At 36.8% G+C, this 6,457-nt stretch overlaps 1 protein-coding gene across 2 annotated transcripts in view; it reads left to right on the top strand.

Moving 5' to 3' along the window:
• Ctdspl2 (CTD small phosphatase like 2) overlaps window positions 1-6,457 on the top strand; it is a 74,928-nt gene that overhangs the window by 32,096 nt on the left and 36,375 nt on the right. The window lies entirely within an intron of this gene.

The following is a 6,457-nucleotide window of genomic DNA, read 5'->3' as shown; positions in this document are numbered from 1 at the left end:
GGTACTGGGGATCAAACTTGGATCGTGTTTGTGAGGCAGAGGCAGGTAGCAGAACCACTGAGCTTAAATCCCTGGCCCCAGGAACAATTTTTTATGAGTGCAGTTTTAATGAAATTCTGCATATTCTTATCTTACATTAAATTGGTACCTGTAGACCTCTAAACTATGATAGGCATATGATAAACTATGACAGTGCATCTTATACTGTATTATATATATCAAACACTCATTTTGGCATATTCATTTATGCATACTTTGATCATTTCCACCTACACATTACTTGTCTTATCCTTTCCTCGTCCTACCCCCTTACTCTTTTCTTCTCCAATGGTCTCCTGCCTGCCTGCCTGCCTTCCTTCCTTCCTTCTTTCCTTCCTTTCTTTCTTTTTTGGTACTGGGGATTGAACTTGGAACCTTATGCTTGCAAGGCAGCCCATGTAATGGTCTCCTTTATTCTTTGATGACTCACCTCTTTTTAAAAAAAGTTTTCACATATGCGATAAAATGTGGTATTTGTCTATGAATCTGACTTATTTCCTTAATGTGATTTTCAATTCCATCCATATTCCTGCAAAGGACATGATTTTATTCTTTTTTGAGGCTGAATAATACTCTGTTGTATATGTATACCACATTTTCTTTATCCATCAGTCATAGATGGGATCACTTCAATATATGCAATATAATCTGATTACTCTTTTCTTTTTCTTTTAATAAAGATGATGATAATATGAGAAACCCAAAGTATAAATAATTAAAAGAGCAAAATAGAAAATAGATAATAGGAAACAGGGAGCTCTTTTGCCATTGGGAAGGGTTCCAGAGATGGGTGGGTAGTATATTGTGTTGTATACATGTACCAACTCCCTTTGATGAATGTAATTATGTACCACAAACAGTAAGAAACACAAAATTTTAAAAAATGAAGGTGATCATACTATCTTAAATTGATTTCATGATACATTGATGGATTGTCTCTTTTTTGTTTTAGTTTTTAAAAAATGATGAAGGGCTGGGATTTAGCACAGTGGCACTGCACCTGCCTAGCAAGTGCAAGATCCTGAGTTCAATCTCTGGTACCAAAAAAATCCAACAACAACAACAACAACAACAACAACAACAACAAAAAAATGATGAAAACTTATCCTAGCTCTTTAACCTCTGTCTTACTAAAGATCATAGTTTTATATGGAATTTTCTTTCTCCTAAGAATTAAATCCTACTTGTTCTTGTATTCTAGGGCTTTGAAAGAAACACTATGATTTGTAGAATGAAAAAAACAAAAACAAAAATAAAAATAAACCTTGAGACCATAATAAATACATGGCTAAATTAATAAGTGAAGGAAAAGTTCATCCCTTTGCTCTCTCAGTGTAAACTTCCAGTTAGTCAAGGAACATTTATTGAAGAGACTTCATATTAGATTAATCAATACCTTCCTTGAAAGTCAAAAGAGCATATATATGTAGATATTTTTCTGAAATGTATTCTGTTCCATTGAGCTCTATATTTTTATTGCACCATCATTTTTATTGTATATTTTTTTAGTGAGCCTTGAAATGAGATAGTATAAATCGTCTAGTTTTGTTCCATTTCGCTTGTTTTAAGGCCTCTATATTTTCATATAAATTTTAGAAGTAGCCCATTTCTCTTTAAAAGTTCATTAGAATTATAATAAAAATTCTACTGACTATATAGATCATTTTGTGAGAATAAACATCTTACCAACATTGAGCCTTTTGATTTATGATATATGTTAATGTGACAGGTGCGGCGATACATTCCTATAGTCTCAGTTACTCAGGAGGCTGAGGCAGGAGGACACCTGGGGAACATTGTGAAGTCCCTGTCTCCAAAAAAGGATGCCTATATTAATGAAATGTACACAGATAGATGTAGATACAGATATTTGTTCTGCCACTGAACTATTCTGTCAGTATTGATATAGACCCTCTTAATTTTTCCTAATAATGTAGAGGTCTTATACAGTTTTCATTTTTATTTTAGATATTTTAAATGGTGTACATTACCATCTGATGTTTTAAATGATATACATTAAAATTTTTTACTTTCTAGTCTGTTGCTAGAGAAATTTGTTTTTCTGGTGCTGTGTGAAGTTGCTTAAATTCACTTAATAGTTCTAGCCTGTTGAAGAGATTTCCTGGGTTTTATAATAAGATAATCAGGCTGGGGATTTAGCTCACTGGTTCTGCTGCCTGCCTTGCAAGTGCAAAGTCTGGAGTTCGATCCCTGGTACCAAACAAAACAAATAAATAAGATAATAATGTTATATGACAAATAGTGAGGATTCTTTTTTGACCTCTAGGTCTTATATTTCTTTTTCTTTATTGAATTGACTAGGACCTGTAGAATTGGTTAAGAAAACATTCTACCCTTGTTGCTGTTGTCAGGGGAAAACAATTTGTTTCACCATTGGTGTGAGACTAGCTAGGTATTTTTGTAAGAGTCCTCTACCAGTTTGAGGAAGGTATTTCTTATGTGTAAGAGTTTCTGATCATGTTGAATTTTGTTACAGGCTTTTCTGTTTCTATCTAGATCTTTTTCAGATTTTTTTTTTATGTGAACTGTTTTGAATGGTAAACTATAATTTGTACTGTTGGAGTTGATTTGTTGGTTTTTTTTTTTTTAAAGGATTTTTATGTCTCTAAGAGGGATTTTGGTGTGTAGTTGTCTTGATTTGTAATGTTTTAGCTACGGGGATCAGGTTCATCCTGGTTATGAAAAAGTTGAAGACTTTTTCTGAGACATGATCTTGCTTTGTTGCCCAGAATGGCTGAGACGACCTGTGTGTGCCACCACTGTGCTGTCCTGAGGATTGTTTATTTGTATTAACAGCAGGCTCTTTATGCTTGAGAATCACTTGTGCTAGATAGAACATCCTGGGATCATATTTTGTCTTCTTGATTGCTACTTCGTTTTCTTTTGACATAAAAGCACTGCTGTTTTGTTTTTGTTTGTTTGTTTGTTTGTTTTTTATAATTGTTCTTTTCCTTTATAAATGAGTTGATTTTGACTTTTTCTCAAGGATTTTGTTTCTTTAAATTGTGTTTAGATTATGTCTTGGTATTGGTTTTTCTTGATTAATTTTTAAGTAAATAGGACAATATTCTTTATGTGTTTTCAAATCTTTTTTACTTGGAGTTGAGCAGATTTTGGTAAAAGGATACAAAAAAGGTGATTATGGTGATGCACTCCTGTAATTCCAGCTACTTGGGAGACTAAAACTTAGGACTACAAGTTTGAGGCCAGCCTGGGCAATTTAGGCCCCATCTCAAAATTAAATTTAGAACGGTTGGGGATGTAGCTCAATGAAAGTGTTCCTGGGTTCAGTCCTGAATATTGCATTAGAAAAAAAGAGCAGAAACAATTGTTTAAAATTTGACGAAGAATTCAAACAGGCATTTAAAGAAAATATATAAATGACAGCAAAGCACTTGAAAAGATGCTCAGCATCATCATTTGTTAGAGAAGTGGGCGTCAACATTACAGTGATATGCCTCTTCACATGCACCAGGTTAATCATGAACAACATTTCAGTTAGGTAGAATAAGTTCAAAAGTTCTATTGTGCAACATAGTGACAGTAGTAAAGAATGTTCTATAGTCTTGGAAATCCCTGAGAGGAATTTTTTTTTTTTGGTACTGGAGATAGAACTCGGGACTTTGTGCTTGAGAGGCAGGCGGTGGCACAACTAAACTAAATCACCGGACCCCTGAGAGGATTTTAATTAATTGTTAACACACACACAGCACAAATATATGATATATTACAAACCTTAATGTCATTTCACTTATATTTCATCAGAAAGAAACATTTAGTTCAGCTGTTGCACATGTAAATGCCCCTTAACCCCCACCCCCCTTTGGTACTGTGGATCAAACTCAGGACCTTGTTCTTGCGAGGCAGGGCAGTTGGAGCACCACTGAGCTAAATTCCCGGACAGGATCTCACTGTGTAGTTGAGACCGACCTGGACCTCACTGTTTAGTCCAGGCTGGTTTTGAACTCACAGGGATCCTCCTGCTTTAGCCTCCTGAGTGCTGGGATTACAGGCGTGTGCCACCACACCCGGTTTGGCTTGGCTTTTCTTTTCTTTTCTTTTTAATTAAAAATGATAACCTTCAGTGAGGGATCTGGTAGAGTCTAGCAGGAACTCTTCTAGTATGGCATTTGCATTTCCTTTTATGGCTATTTGTTTATTTATTTTGAGGTCTCATTATGCAGTTCAGGATGTCAACTCACTGTGTATCCCAGCTGGCCTTGAATTTGATCCTCCTGCCTCAACTTTCTAACTGCTGGGATTCCAGGTTTGTCCCCATGCTGGCCATTTTAATAACAGTCTTACTAATTTAAATCTCTACCACTGAGGCCCTATAAATCCTTGTTTGTATGTCATTGTTTTTGATACCCTGAGGTAAGAGTGCAGCTAGCTCCTGCCAGTCAAGAGTTGCTCAAAAAAAAAGAAAAAAAAAATTGAGCCAGGGATTTAGCCCAGTGCTTACACTGCCTGCCTTGCAAGTGCAAGGTCCCAAGTTCACTCACTGGTACCCCGCTGCAAAAAAGAGTTGCTCAGATTATCTCTAGGGGTTCCAGTCATTGTTTTTGTTTTTGTTAGTGCTGTTAGTTACACAATTACAGTAGTATTAAGTAATCTGTCCTAACATTCACCTCTCACCCTTTCCGGACCCATTTTTCCCTTCTAGTGTTGCAGAATTCAGGTTCTCAAGAATGTATATTTATGTTGTAGCAACTGTACTAAAAAGTGTCTTCCAGGGGAGGCTGGAATTTAAGCCTAAATTTAAGCTTTGCTATATTATTTCTGTTTTTGACCGACTTTATAAAGAGAGCACTATCTGTTATAGTAATTGAAATTCCATGTTTCAGATGGCAAGCTTCCTGCTTGCCATTTTATTTTTAAATTTTATTTATTTTTGTTTGTTTTGTTGACAGGGTCTATGTAGTTCAGATTGGCCTTGAACTCACTATGTAGCCCTTGCTGGCCCCAAACTCATAGTGATCCTTCCTGCCTCTGCCTCCTGTATGCTGGGATTATAGGCGTATGCCACCATGCCTGGCCATTGCCGTTTTAAAATACAGGGGAATATTCAACTAAAAATTTTGTTGTAGATTACTGGGGCAATATTTTGTGCATTAAACTGTCCTGTTTTGTTGGAGTACCCTAAGATTAGATGAATTGCTATGCAAAAGTGTAAGTGTATATTGAATGACATTTGCAGTAATAATATCTTCTGTTTTGTATTTTTGCCATTTACAGTACCATCATTTATTTAAAAAATAACATAATACTCAACCTCTCAAAAATGTAGAATAGTATATTATATTAGTTGCTGTGGACTAAAACATCAAATACAGAAAATTCCAGCCAGGCGTGGTGGTGCACGCCTGCAGTCGCAGCACTTGTGAGGCTGAGACAGGAGGATCATTGTGAGTTCGAGACCAGCCTGTACTACATAGTGAGTTTTGGTTAGTGAGACCCTGTCTCAAAAAACCAAAAAACAAACAAACAACAGAAAATTCCATAAGTTACTGCAGTCGAATAAGAATGTAGGTGTATATAACTTGTATAGAGTTATTGAAAGCGGGGTTCGCCTGCCCTTTCGGGTGCCCCTTCCCAATTAGGCCACTCACGCACCGAGAGGTCTGGCAGGAGATCTTTATTGTAGGGAGGCGAGCAGGAGGCAGGAAGGGGGGGGGAGAAGAAGCAGAAGGAGAGAGAAGAACAAAGAAAGGAAGGTCCTTTTATCAGTTTGGGGGTGGGCTATTGCTTATTTATGAGGAGTGAGTTACTTTTAACCTATCACAGGCCAGATTGCTTTTATGGGCCCCCTCCTGCAGACACAAGTTTCAACTTTCCTGGACCACTGTGGCCTTGTGGGGGAGGGAAACCAGAGATAAGGGCATGAGGTCATTTTAGGAGCCAAGATGTATCAGGAGAATGCAGCCTGTGAGGCGGCGTCACAGCATACTTTAACATGATCAATTCCCTAACAGTTATAGTTATGAAAATCTAATCCTTTTCAATCTGTTTCAGGTAGTCTCAAATCAGCAAGGAATTATAGGAAAATATTATAATAGTGTAAGAAAAAGACTCATGCAGTAGATAACTAGATTTTACAAATGAGAAAAATAGATGTATATATGGAGAGAAGATAGGATCGGGGGATATGGCTTAATGATAAAGTGCTTGCCTAGAAAATGTGAACCCCTGGATTAAATCCCCAGCACTGTAAAACAAAAAAATGGAGAGAAATATATGAGGCTAATGCATGGAACTGTATTGTTTTAGTCAATTACACTGCACGAATAGTATCGTCGTCTTGCCAGGGATTTAGCTCAGTGGTTCCGGCACCTGCCTTGCAAGCACAAGGGCCTGAGTTCGATCCCTGGCACCAAAAAAAAAAAAAAAAAAAAAAAAA

This window comes from Fukomys damarensis, unplaced genomic scaffold (genome assembly GCF_012274545.1).
Source record: "Fukomys damarensis isolate Sample0158 unplaced genomic scaffold, DMR_v1.0_HiC HiC_scaffold_17, whole genome shotgun sequence".
NCBI lineage: Eukaryota > Metazoa > Chordata > Mammalia > Rodentia > Bathyergidae > Fukomys > Fukomys damarensis.
The sequence above is the reverse complement of the archived record's forward strand: the minus strand, read 5'-3'. Positions and strand labels throughout refer to the sequence as shown.